Source organism: Falco rusticolus, chromosome 6, assembly GCF_015220075.1.
Source record: "Falco rusticolus isolate bFalRus1 chromosome 6, bFalRus1.pri, whole genome shotgun sequence".
NCBI classification, from domain to species: Eukaryota; Metazoa; Chordata; class Aves; order Falconiformes; family Falconidae; genus Falco; species Falco rusticolus.
In genome coordinates this window covers 64,245,705-64,260,002 of record NC_051192.1, presented here as the reverse complement: position 1 = coordinate 64,260,002, position 14,298 = coordinate 64,245,705, and the positions used below count along the sequence as shown (strand labels likewise).

At 41.0% G+C, this 14,298-nt stretch overlaps 1 protein-coding gene across 4 annotated transcripts in view; it reads left to right on the top strand.

Annotated features, from left to right (window-relative positions):
- RNF144A (ring finger protein 144A) overlaps positions 1–14,298 on the top strand; it is a 67,441-nt gene that overhangs the window by 19,873 nt on the left and 33,270 nt on the right. The gene's annotated exons all lie outside the window — the stretch shown is intronic.

The following is a 14,298-nucleotide window of genomic DNA, read 5'->3' as shown; positions in this document are numbered from 1 at the left end:
CAGAGCTGCACAACTGAAGCAGTTTTCTCAGGAGCTGTGGAAGGAACTTCCCCAGGAACTTGGAGCCCTCTCAAACCTCACTGCTTGCTGTTCCAAGCACAACACCACTTTTCAACCACGCTTTCTTTAACCAAAACACAAAGCCAATCTCCCCAGAAGAAAACATTTCATTTTGAGTATGAGTGGAGAAGGCAGGAGAGAGTACAAACTGTCTGTGAGACAGTATAATTATATTGCCTTATGCACTACATACCACTTTGCCTGCTTTTTCCATCTGCTGAGTCTCTGACCGCTGCTGGCATTGCAGGAACCCAGGCCTCCTGGTTATTTCAGGTCGCTAGCAGGTTTTGGTGCATCCTCCTCAGCCTAGCTCATGTGATTCGTACCTATGGGTAGAAGTTAAGTCCAGTTTGTTACTCGTTATTAGTGTTGTGCCCAAGTGCAACAGCCTGTTTGCTGACCAGTGCCTGGGAGAAGGGGTCTCCACACAGCAACCTGAATTGCTGCTCTAGGGCCATTTTTCTGTGACCATAATTTTTTTTTTATTTTGCTTTCTGATTTATTTCTCTTGTTACTAATTTTCATCATCTTTAGGAGGCATTTTAAAACATGGTTATAGTCATTTACTGACAACCGCATAGTTAGAAAGCCCCATGAAATCAGTTTATGCTTTATAGGTTTTTAAGTCTTGTATTTGGATGTTTCCTGCTCTGCATGTGCTCCTTGTTTTCACTGTCTTCTGTAGACCTTCATTAGTGGGGTTTGGGTTTTTTGTTCTTTTGGAGTGTGGATACACGACAAATGTGTCAGTAGTTACTGACCTAGTTGCTTTGCCAGTCATATTCCCAAACTGCCTGTTAACTCAGCTGTGTAACTTCAGCTGTTAGACTTCAGAGGCTTAAAGCTTACATAGCATTGCCTTGGCTTATAGCTGGTGCACTGTGTCTGGTGCAAAAACCTCCCTGTTCTTAGTTTAGAACACAATTAGTTATGAATGAAAGAAACCCTGGATTTCCCATTTTCTGTTGCATTCCTACACTGCTCTGCTCAGGCCTTTCCCACCAAAATGAGTTCTGAAGCCCACCAAGCACCTTTGTTCAAATTGCAGTGCTCTTGTTCCCATTTGTGCTGACCCGTGTAAAGGAGATGTACTGTCCTTATGGCTCTGATTTTTGAACAAATTGCTTGTCCCAACTCTTTTCTAGAGGCAGCAACCAGCTACTGTGTTTCTCTGTCTTGTTTTAAAGTAGCATTGGTTTGCTCTTGGATCTATTGAATTGGTTTCCTCTTGGAAAGAAACTCCAGGGCTACCTTTGCCAATTAACTATGGCAACAATACTGCCTTAGTATACAGTGTAGGTTAACCAAGGATTTCAGAAAAGAAATATGGGATACCTTTGATGGTTAGGTATTTGTTCTTTGGTGGGGGGTTTTTAGTATGGAATAGGAATTCAAGAACATTCCTGGGTTCAGTTCCTTCCTTCTGAAAGTTTTCTTCCTGTCTAGTTTTAATATTGACAAACTGTTTCATCCTAAAAACGTGTAGAGCTCTTAACTCCTAGCCAAGCACTTACTGTCCTTTGACAAAAAGAAAAAACGATCTAGAGAATGACTTCAGGCCTCTGACATGGCTTACTCATGTAATAGACTATCTTTAGGAACATTAATAGCCATATTTTAAATGAAGTTTCTATTATTGGTCTCCTAGATTGCTGGTTGCAATAAAGTCAACCAAGGGAGAGCAATCAGATTGAGTTTGTTACTAGGAATATCTAAAAACAAACCACAAAAGCTAATTTTAAGCAGTGGGTTGCAATCTATGTTGTTTGGTTTAGAACCTCTGGAGCAGTTCCTTTCCAAACATCTCTAATTTTGAACTGGTATGTGAGACTGCTGTGGCTGCTCTTTCACAGTCTTCTTAACCTAAATGCTATGGTGACCATTAAAAGTGAATAGGAAAAAATAACAATTACAGAACTAAAAAAAGTTTCATTTCTTAGTACAGTGGATTCCCTTTAAATAGGGAGGGTATGTCTCAAGAGCTGGGTGGGTGGTGTGTGTGTATACCATGTTAATTGGCTGAGACCATAATGAACGACCTCATCTGTGATCTTCCCAGAAGCTGAAAAGAAGGCAGGCTTCTATGGTTTGTCTTGTTTGGTTTGGGAAAGCACGAGTTGAACTTGGAAAGGTTTCTACTATCTAAAATGTTCAACACGTGGCCTCTGGAAAGTTTAGAATGTCTTTACCTACTGGTTTTTATTTCAACCTTTTTATTTTTTCCAGTAAGAATTTGTTGTACTAAGGCTTTTCTGCTCTTATTTTTTTAACATTGAAATAATGTTAAATGGTTGATGTTATTGCTTCTACTACTTTTTAGGCTGCATGCAAAAGGGAGGAAGCTCAGAAGTCACAACTGTTCAGACCAATACTGCTTCAAGATACTTCCTGACACCCAGATGGGTCTAGAGAATATGATTGTCCACTCAATTCAGCTACTTGTCAGTTTTCTGAGGCAGAGAATTTAGTACCAAGGCTATTCATATTAATTGAATTGTTTTATAACTTTGTATTGATGTTAACTTCTGAAACCTGCTGTCCACTGCAGTGTGCGCTTGAGGGTGATGCTGACCCTGTTCTGGGTATCTTAGACTATAAAGCAAGACCTGACCTAGTGATAAATGTATTTTGTTTAAATCCTGTTAATAAACTGGCTCTAACAGTGCAGAGTATCTGTCAAGCTCCTGAAAATGTTTTTTTCAGACCTAATTCACGTCTGAGGCGAGAGGCTTGATGTATGTTTTACGTAAGGAGAAGCATGTCTTCAAAGAGCTGTTAGCTGTTTCCTGTGGGACAAGCCTTAGTTACCTTTCAGGTAATAAATGATCACCTGGACTCGCAGCAGGAGCTCATTTTATGAAGTGGCTTTGAAAAGTGTTGCTACTTTTTTGTTTCCTTACTTCTTTAGGAAGTAAAATGACTTAATTCTGGTAATGTTAAGAGACATGAACCCATGGGAGTGAACCTAGAGGAGGGCCACAAAGATGATCAGAGGGCTGGGGCACCTCTCCTGTGAGAAAAGGCTGAGAGAGTTGGGGTTGTTCAGCCTGGAGAAGAGAAGGCTCCAGGGAGACCTTATAGTGGCTTGCCAGTGCCTAAAGGGGCCTGCAAGAGAGCTGGAGAGGGGCTTTTTACCAGGGTATGTAGTGATAGGACAGGGGTAATGCCTTCAAGCTGAAAGAGGGTAGATTTAGATTACGTATAAGGAAGAAATACTTTGCTATGAGGGTGGTGAGCCACTGGCACAGGTTGCCCAGAGAAGCTGTGGATGCCCCATCCCTGGATGTGTCCAAGGCCAGGCTGGATGGGGCTCCGAGCAACCTGGTCTGGTGGAAGGTGTCCCTGCCTATGGCAGGAGGTTGGAACTAGGGGATTTTTAATGTCCCTTCCAACCCAAACCATTCTGTGATCAATACTGAAGAAAGCTCTTCATTTGGCTGTTTTGTTTTTAAAGCTGCTCTTTATAAACCCCTAGTTTATATGATGACCCCAGACTTCAGCTGTGTTAGAAATGTTTTCTTCCTTGCCTGAATAAGTCTATGCAAATTTCCCTGGCTTTATGCTACATGCCATATCTCTCTGCTGGGAAACTGTGAAGAACGAGTATGTCTTCTATCCCTGTGCCCAGTGTGCTTCTTGCTAGTAAGCAGGTCAGCACTACAACCCACAAGAAGTGTGCAGCAGTTTAGTATCCTTCCTGCCCACATTCACGAGTAGGTAGGAGTTTATGGATTGAGCAGAATGCAAGTGGTGTGTACAGAGCCACAAACCAAAACTGCTTCTACCAACGTGCAGTGTGGGATACACCCAACATGCCAGAGCTGAGTACCTGTTGCAGTGTGCATGTTAGTTTGGGCAAGGGGCTAATAAGGTCTAGGATTGCTAAGGGGCAGTGCAGAATGTTAGCAGGCAATTCTTATTTTGAGAGTAGGCTGTCACTTTCACTACATATCAAATCTACAGCAAAGTCAACTGTGATCACACTGGGTGTTTTTGCATTACTTTATTGTGACCTGAGCTGTTCCTTCTCTGGCAGGATGAATTATGCAGGTATGTAGAAGGTTTAAGGGACAGACTTAAGCACCTTCAGTTTTCTCTTTCTAACAATGCAGTGACATGTAAAGCCATGTGCTTTTTTTATTTTTATGTATATTTTAATTGCAATTCAAATCGACTATACTGATGCCATATTAGAACAGCTCTATTTTTTGATAGCTATTCTGTACTGATGGTACTTTCCTTTAATTTTCAATACTTGTCCTGTTTGGGTAACTCAAAAGCCAAGTGTCTTCCATAATATTAAAGACTAACACCCCCAAAAGTCCTAATCAACTCCATACTGTCCTTAATAAATTAATTAACTGGCAGGGAAAGCCATTTACAAATGTAGACCTGCTCATAGTTTGCTCTTAAGATGTTATAAATGAGGAAGGAAAAACTAGTTCAAGCTCCAAAAGTATCTTAATTTACAATTAATCAATGAGTAAGAGGAGAAAGTTAAATGGCATCTAGAAGTAATAAGGTCCAACACCTACTGATTTTTAAGAGCTCTGTTCAAGTGTACAGTACTGTGTAAAAAAAAAAAAAAAAAAAAAAAATCCCAATAGCATTTCCCTGCATGTGTTACCAAAATCAAAGGTCTGTAAGTTACTGGTACTTGTTATCTAGACAACTGTAGCATGAGGATACCTGAAGGGAGTGTTTCCACTGTGGCCAGCCTGCACTCTTCCTTTCTTCCCCTTAGCTTTCTGCTGTCTGTGCATGCCCTTAGTGCTTCAGCCTTTGGTTTTTGGTCCTTCTGCCATTGCTGTTGTGGAGGTTCTAGGCTTGCTGTCTGCCACATGCAGATGGGGTGCTGCAGTGCTGCTGCTTTCCACAGTAAACTTATGCATGTTACTTAAGTGTGTTATACTGCAGGTGTTGTGAAATGTGGGGAGAGGGGGGAAAAATTGCCACTACCAACAAAGCCAGAAGGATTACTGTGCAACGGTAGTATTACTGTGAAGGATTAGAGCAGCGGCTGATGTTGAGGCCAGTGCATTGCACCTCTGAAAATACTGTAAATGCTGATTCTTACTCTGCAGAAGAAGGGAAATGTACACTCAGGCAGCTAACACACTGCTCATCTACCCGCCAGCCAAAGTGGTGTGGCAGGTACCAGCTGATGGGTCAGAGGCAGGGCTAAGCAATGTGAGCAGCTCAGTTACGCAGTCAGCTTGAGGCAGAAGAGGTTATCAGTAGTTTCTTATAACTCGGGAGGATCTAGTGATTAGAACATCACCTTTTTTTGGTGTGTGCAGTCTCGGTGGTTCATACTGACATAAGAACTTTCTCTGGATTGTGAAGTTCAAGGCCTGTGAAAAATGACTTTACTGGACCGTTATGAAGAAACCAGACCAAAGTAAGCATCTGTCACTAATCAAAGTGTTCCTATGTAATGACTGTCTGAAGTTCCCTAGCCTGTGTGAGTGACAGGTCTGTGCCCAGGCATGTGCTGGAGAACTGTGGTCGGAATGCCTAATTCTGCATGTGCAAAAGGAAACTTGGGAACAGACATCACCCTACTCCCCAAGCTAGCAGAGCTGAGATACTAACATTGACCGCAATACGATTACATTTTGTAACACTGTGCTTGAAAGCAAACTGCTGGTATCCTAGAGAAAAGAGGAAAACTTGTTCCAAGCTGCTTTCCTAGTAGGGCACCCAGAACTCTCCTGTTCGGCTGACCTGGGCTGTCCTCCCTTGGATACTGTGCAGGGGAAGGGAGGCTGAAGAGCAGGATTGTAATGCAGATGTGATGAGAGCAGGTTGCTTCAAGCAGGAGGAAATAACAGCAACAGTATTATAGATAGGCAAGGAGATAAAAAGGCAAAGAAAAGAAAACAAAACTTTTAAGAGGATTGGTGATAATTGGATTTGACCAGTGTGCAGAGGAAATTTGAATCAAGTTTGTCAGACCAGAAGTTTGTTGTAAAATGTCCTAGTTCATAGGTGTCATTTTTATCACACAAAGCATCAAATTAAATGCAGCATTGTCTGTTGGTGAGACATATGGAAATTCTTAAATATTTTCTTCTGCTATCCATTTTTAAATTTGGTAGTACTATTGACCAGGCTAGATCCTGTTTGCAGGATGTACTGAGCAGGCTGGATCAGAGTTTTTTTCAGTGCTCAAGAGATGAGGGGGTAGAGTGGGATCATTTTACCGATCTATAATTTAGGTCATTGCAGAGCCCAAGCTATTAAATTTATTGTCAAAAGATGGAATTCTTCCAGAAAGATGTGTATGGTTTTGGTTGGCGGTTTTTTTTTTCTGTTTGGGTGGTTTTTTTTCTTTGGCTGAGGTGCCTGGTATTAGACACAAAATCTTCCTCTGAAGGCCTTCAAAATCGCTTCCCTTCCTCTCACTGAGTAGGTAATATAGGCAGTTATCTTGGAAAACCTGCTTCTTTAGGCACCAACAATAGGGTGACTAAGTCTGAATCCCGTCCTAGTTTTTCCTTATGTATAGTCTGGTGTGTCACTTTGTACACAAAAGTAACAAAAGTTACACAAAGCGTAACAAAAGTTGTGAGTTTTTATAGCATGACATCTAATTCAAATCTACTGTACTTTTCTGTCCTCTGAAGACTAGAAGGGTAGTTCTGGGTCATAGCTGATGCACGGGGCGATATGGTATAATAGAAGCTGTTACTTCTGTAGAAAAGCTGTCCAACTTCTAGCTAGAGCTGCTGTTTTTAGGCATGGTTTTGGAAAAAAAAGTAATTTTCCAGATGGCTGTAATTACTGCACAAAACATTCCTATGAAGTTTTACTCTTTCTATGAAGTCTTCCTCTTTTTTTTGTACTTAAGCAGTATTTTCTTCCTAGTCCTATTGGCTATATGTGCTGTGTTGGTACTTCTCCCTCTTAATGTTGTTAGTGGAAGATAACTTTTAGAACAAGGGAGAACTTCTCCGAGGGGCAGATCTGGGACATGAGAGTGGGAAGTTGCTGTCCACACAGGGAGCTGTGAAAAATGCAGTCCCTTACAAATATTTGCCTGGAATTTGGTGGTTATTGAGTCACAGGAACAGGGAGAGCTGTGGGTGAATTAGCTAGGCTTCACCCAGCTCTGATTGCTGTTTTCAGCTACTAGTGTATCTGCTTTGCAGTTCAGGTGTAGCATACAAAGGGATGGTACTTGTGTATGTATTGTCTTATAGCTAAGGTGTGAGCTGGTGGTTAAGACCTGAGCTCTGCTGTTAGCACGTGTGACAGACAGTAAGAGGATTTGTGGTGGGTTTTTTCAGTCCTATGCACTTTATTCCTGCACCTGAGACTTGTAAAGCACAATGGAAGTACAGCACTGGGCAGTGCACCAAGTATGCATTTTGCCATAGTTGCAGGGAAAAAGACAGTTTTTATTTCCTTTTGATTGGTGGAAATAAGAGACTTGCTCAGCTGGTCTCTCCAGATGTCTTGGTCAGAACTGGGGCTCTACTTCCCTTGCTCATGCTCACATTTTGTTGGTAATTTTGCAACCTTTAAATGTCATTTCTAGCTTTAAGTTTCCAAGGCTCCCCCCCCCCCCCAAAGAAGAAACCTACAGAGCTCAAGCTTAGTGTTGTTTGGGCTTTGTGTAAACACAGCTTTTACTTTTCTGGGAGAGTCAGCTGTGGAGAAGGAAAAATCTTGTGGTATGTTAGTTTCAAACTGCTCCTTACTGATTTATTGCTATTGTGGAGACAGTGCAGAGTGAGGTAATTCATCAGTTCCTTGTAAGCAGAGAGGAGCAAAGAATAGGAGGAAACAAGGAAAGGGGTGGAGGGGGAAAGAGCTGGCAAAGAGAAAATAAAAACAGGGGGAAATGTAAGGGATGGGAGGAAAGGCACAACAAAGCAGTTGATTTTTGACTGGGTGGTTTGTGAGTTTCTGGAAAGTAACAAGATGTTACCTTAGAAAGCAGTGGAATTGTCTGTGCCCTTGTTATTATTGTGGCCTTCACTAGCTGGAACATGAGCGTCACAAGGGACTTCAGTGCTGGACAGTGTTCTGGGATTGTTGCAGCCGCAAGGTGTGTCCTCAGGTTACAACTGGCTTTGGTTAAGACCAGTCTCTTGTAGGTCAGCTACATCTTTATCTTGCTTTAAGACCTATTCCAGATGTTCAAGTCTCCCGCAATGAAAGGAGCCCAGGGTGAATCTGGCAGAGTTAGCGCCGGCGAGAGGGCAAGGTGTATGGGTGGGAATCAGCCTAAGGCTTACGGTGGTTTAAATGCGGGTGGCTCCTGTGGCCAGTAGTGCAGCTCTAGTTGGTATGGCCAGCAGTTGGGCCAAAATAGTCAGCATACCCTAAAGCAGGTATCTATAGCCACGATGATAATAGGAGCCTGTAGCTGGAAAACGTGAAGGTGTCTTCTTAGCCATATTGATTTGGAGTAGGACTTAACCGTGTTGAGCTGCCTGCCTTGGCTGATGAACGCTAGCTGCATAGCCCTGTGTGTACCCATGGTTTTGAGCATGAATTGTGTTAAAGGTGGTGGCTACAAGGAGCAGGATACTCTGTAAAATCTGAAAACTTGGTAACCATCAGCTTGCTTCCAGTAGAAGCAAAAGCTGAAAACATCCAGCCAGGAAAAGGAGTTTGAGTTTGTTACTGATTCTGTTTTCTGATAACAAAAAAAAAAGCCAAGTTAACAGGATGTTGCTCTTTCACTCTGAAAATCTTCTGGTAGTTGCCAGCATTTGCTGAAATAGTGACTCATATCACAACTCCTTTCAAGAAAGATTACATTGCTTTTTCTGCATTCAACTGTCAGTAGAAAGGAAAAGTTTGAGATATTTTTTTCAGTTACCCTTCTTCCTTTGGTCATGATGCCAACAGGTTGTTTTAATCTGTGCTTGATCTCAGCGTCTTGTGACTGTTTCAGTCATGTAGTCTTAGTTCTGGTTTGTTGAAACTTGGGGAGGAGGAGAACAATGGAGTGTGAGTATGGAGAAAATCTTTCTTATTCCTAGATTCTGTTTGCAGCTGATATTCCTGTCTCTAAAATACAAAGCTTAAATATTTCTTAGCTGTTGATAATTTAACCCATGGTTTTCCACACTTTTGCATGGGCTTAGTGGTTGCCACAGAAACTCATGGATGGTACCTTGCTCTTGGCCCTAGTATTCGAAGGCAGGGATTCATTGCAGTAGAGTTTATGGGAGTTTTTCAACAGGAATGGCATTAAAGTTCATGGGAGCTTTTAATGAGGATCAAATGGGTTCATCACTTAAAGGAAGCCAAGGAGATGGGCAGGCTTATTCTCTCCAGACCAAAATATGTTGCATTCTTGCAGGTGATACACCTGTGCTACAGTGTCTGGGCTTTTCTCCAGTATGACAAGGGGGTGGAATTTTCCTGCCCAGCACAGGGGAGAATGCTTTTAAAATGCATATCGTTTTGGCCTAGCTGTTCCGCATTACTGTGAGGCCATGTCTGTGGCTGCTGAGGGTGCCCGGGGTGTGCTGAGGGGCTGGGGCACCAGAGAAGCAGGATGGTGCAAGGACCTCCCGGCTCTGGGCTGAGGTGCTCTGCTGCACCAGGGCTCATACAGTCGCTTGGACAGCAAACATTGATTAGGCACTTGAATTCTGAGCAATATTCTGTAGTATTGCCACATCTCTGTCCTTTTGTTCAATAGCCCCAAAAGATTACACAAGTGTTTTTGGGGCACAATGCAGTGGAATTCTGCTTCAGTTGTTATTGTACAACAAAATATACTACTTCTGGCAACAGCCAGGAAGAAGATCTTTTTGCCCTATTTTCTCCTCATTTCCCCCCGTCTCTTCTGTGTTCTCTACTTTCTTCCTTCTCACCCCTTTTTTCTTTTTAATAAAATGTTTTGGGTTGTTTTTTTTTCCCTCCATGCCTTTAAATCTTCCAGTGCTTTCCCTTCTGCCTGACTGCAGTTTCTTTCAGATGGAGCAAAGTGGGTGTCTTTGGTTTGTTTTGTTTTTTTTTTACCTCTTTGAAATGTTTTCACCCTTGCCTATGGGGTCTGAAAAGCAGCCACACCCGGTTTATTTCAGGTTACTGCTGTTGGCAGTGCTTTGAGAAGCCACAATTGCACCAGAGCTGGTGACACACACAGGAGAATGCAGGGTCAGAAAAGTATTGGCACTGTCACATTTTTTAGTAGCTGTATTTCTGGGGATACATGAAAGGATTTTGCCCTCTGAGGTTTCTTCTGCATGGAGAGAAGATGAGCTTATCTATTTGTAGCATGTCTATTTGTAGTATTCTTTAGAAGTTAGTATCTTTTCCTCTTTACCCACCCACATTTGATAGGCAGTGTTGTTACATACATCCTTAGATCTGGAAGCTCTCCATTGTTGTTCTAATATTTAAAATATTTTGTGGTCTGTGCCGTAATCAAACCAAGCTGAGTACATTATTCTGTTTTTTCCCCTCTTATATGATACTCTAATTTCTCAGGAAAAGAAACAAGATAAATTGATAGCCAGGTATTAAGCAAAAAGATTTTTAGCTCCCACTAACAGTGACTTGTCCCAGAAGTAGTCCAGTAGATTTCTTTCACTCTTGGTGCTATTGTTTAAGTACCTTTTATTAGTGAGAAACCAGCTGTTCTTTCTTTGGGCATTGGAATGTTTGAATGTAATCTTTATATGTGTATATATTTTAATATTATACATACATGTGCATCTATATTAGATATTTATATATATTTAAAATATGGGGGGGTTATCAGTTAGGAAGGTAAAGCAAAGAAACACAGTGGCTATTCATGGGGTGAAGTCCCTGGAATAACTTTTTCAACTCAGGGAACAGCCTGTTTCCCACGTGCTATACTGGCCAGAAGATTGAAGTTGCTGACAGTACTCTAAGCTTTTACATGTTTTTATCTCTTCTGGGCTGAAGCCGTGGAATAGCTTGAAAACAAGAACAGAGATGGTGGTCTTGGCATTGATGGTTAACCGGTGTAAGGACTTAAAGTTCGGGTCTGAAGAGTTCACGGTTGACCTATGTGTTGACAATACTTTCTGCAGTATATTCTGTACAAGCTAAAGTTTCTTATGTGTTGATAAGAGTTATGCTTGAAAAACAGCAGCATGTTATACTGGTGGAAGACAGAACGTGGCTTTACTGGTTGGGGTTGCCTGGAATTCAAAGGACAACTGATATCTGCTGGACTCATGCAGTTATTGTGGATCAGATTTATGAGTGAGCCTTCAAGAGTTAGGTAGGTATCTGGCAGGATTTAAGAACTTAAGTCAGGCAGGCAGCAAAGCTCTGTAAGTTAGTAATCTCTAAACACCTAAACATATAAATCCAGTCTTCTGTGTGTTTGCTTGACATCTAGCAGAGACAATTATTCTACTTACCTCCCTGGTAAACTGGGATTGATAAGTGAGAGATACTAAGTCTGCCTGTCAACTTTTATAATCATAAAATCTACCTAGTGGGTAAATTTTTATTCATTAATTTGTGTTGTGGGGGACTTTTGAATGTTCTTACCAGTCTATGGTACAGTTGCATAATAAAAACTGGCAACACCAACAAAATAGTTGCTAACTAGTCAATTATGTCATGCAGGCTTCTTTCATATTTCCTTAGCCATATAATTCTGAGGATTCTTGGAAGAGCCTAGGAACAGAGAAAAATGGCATGCAAGTTCAAACTCTGACAGAGGGGGAAACAAATAATCCAAGCTTCAGGACTGTTGCTGAACACCCTCAGCCACCAACCTGGATCATGTGAACTAGCCCCTGCTGGCTTGGGGTCTTGGAGATTGCTAGTGATTCACAGGCAGTGACCTACGGCTGTAGCTACATAGGAGGGCTCAGAATTGCTTAGGTCAAAGTCAAAATAATCACTTAATACATGTGGCAGGCAGTGCCAGTTCCAGAGTGCAGTGTAGTAGCCTTTGCAGATGACTCCGCTTCAGAAATGTGCGTTTTTTCCACATAAGTAAAAAAATGGGAGAAATTTTTAAGATTTATATGTATTAACATTAAATATATAAACATACTTCATATAAAATATAGAAAATTGTACTGTGACAGATGTGTTTGACTTTATGTAGGAAGAAGTGTAGCCTGTATTATTTTTATATATACACAGACATATGCACACATATACTTATATAAATATATATACAAAACTAAAACTGCACTATAACAGATGTGTTTGATTTCATCTAGTAGCCTGGATTATTTTAACTAGCATCACTTTGACAAAAAGGGGCAACAGGAATGAGAACTAATTTTAAATCCCATTTAAATTCCTTCCTTTGACTTAAGAGGGCTGTTTTCAATCATGTCAGTGAATTTGGATTAAGATAACTCCTTAAGGCAGATGAATTAAGTGTGGCTGATTAACTAGTTGTCTGGTAGGAGAGGGAACTGAAGCCCTTAATTTAGAAGTTAAACCCATTCCTGACCTAAAGCTGAAATTTAGATTCTGTTGAAAGCTCTATATTGAGTCTTTCTTGGTGAAAAAGACCCACCAGTTAAAGTGTGCTGTGTATGACTGTCTTGTTCAACCATATTTTCTAGTCCCTTTTTCCTCGTAAACTGGTCGTGTATCTGTAAAGTGTTGACAATGTAACTGTATCCCGACTGTGCAGTGCCATGCAATACTTGACTGCAGTAAGAAAACTCACGCTGTTTTATGATTTCTTGAATGACTTGCATGGAATAAGGTTGCATTATTTCCTGATTACAGTGTTTTTCACAGAAGTTTTCACAGTATTTCTGTTTCACTGTCTTCTGCAACTTCTTGAAGCCTGGAAAGAAAGAATTGTTCTATTCTTGACTTACCAGAGATAGTCAGCCATTTGTTGTCACTTGAAAATGTAGGCTGTGTAGGTGGACCAAAATCTGAGGGATTACTGTTCAGAAATCCAGTTTGTATTCACTTAATTCATTAATTGTTGTGCAGAAATAATGAAAGATTCCTTCCCCTTCATAGCTATCTCCCAGAATGCATAATAGTCATGTTTTAAATATATTAACATATTGTTACATCAACGTGACCGCAGTCACATTGCATTGCACATCACTAGAAAGCATGAGTGTACAATCTGAAGCTGTAAGGGACCACAGCTATGGAACAGTAAGAGTCTACACCTGTTTTTGACAGAAGGTGTGAGGTTTTTTTTTTCTCCTCCACTCATATCTTGTGAGTTTGCTTCGTTTTTTTTTTTTTAAAAAAAAGCTTTGTTAAGCTTCGTGATATGTAATCATGGAAGCTTATTACTTAGTTGCAACAGTGTAGCAGGTGATCGTGAAGCAGGATCTAGTCTGTGCTTTGGGAAAGCTTTGTTCTTTGTTCCTTTACAGGGACACCCAGTAGAGATGCTGCAGTGGGATGTGGTAGCTTTTTGTATATGTTTTCTAAGGCTGGGTGGCAAATTTCTTTATTGTTGCGCTAATGCCACCAGCAACAACGGATATTTCCCCCACCCCATGACGGCTGTAAGATTTCATTATTACAAGGTGTTTGGCAAGGAGGGGTGAGGAGGAATAGCTCTGTTACCACTTGAGGGTTCATTCAGGTTTTGCTTTCTGTTATCTCTGTGGCTGAGTTCGTCATGGATTATGTGCCAGCTGTGTAGGGCAACAAATTTCTGCTGGCCTGCTGGATGCCGGCTTGAAAGAAGTTTCACCTTGATTCACTTTTGCCTTACAGAAGACAAAGAGGATAAATATTTCCCAATGAGGTGTTAACTGCAGTATAGCTGTGCTGCAAAAGAGCCTCTTTTGAAAGTCCTAGGCAGCAAGCTTTATTAACTGAAAGGTTAATATTTTCCCCTTTATCATAACTTATTGACCCACACTGAATAAATACATACATTTCTTTTTTGTTTGGATTATTCTTATTTGTCTTTATTAATGTTTGGCAAGCTTTTAGTCTGATTTGTGTCAGATTTTACATCTTCTCCATGAAACTTGCTAGGATATTTGTCTGCCGCATGTATTAAAGTGTGTCCTTGACTTAAATTTATCCTTCTTCATTGTTCATCTGCTAGTTTCATTTGCTTGCTGCCATAAGCAACAGATGTGAAATAAACAGGGCAGGACAGCAAATAGCTCAGGTGTGTTTGATCGCTGCTTCTCAAATACTTCATGAGTCTCTGCAAATGTCACATAAACCAAAGCCTGGAAGAAGAAAATTGTTTTTGCTGATACTCAGTGTTGAATGGAAAAGTATTGGTAATTGACAGTAAAGAAGCAGTCTAGCCTTAAAGAT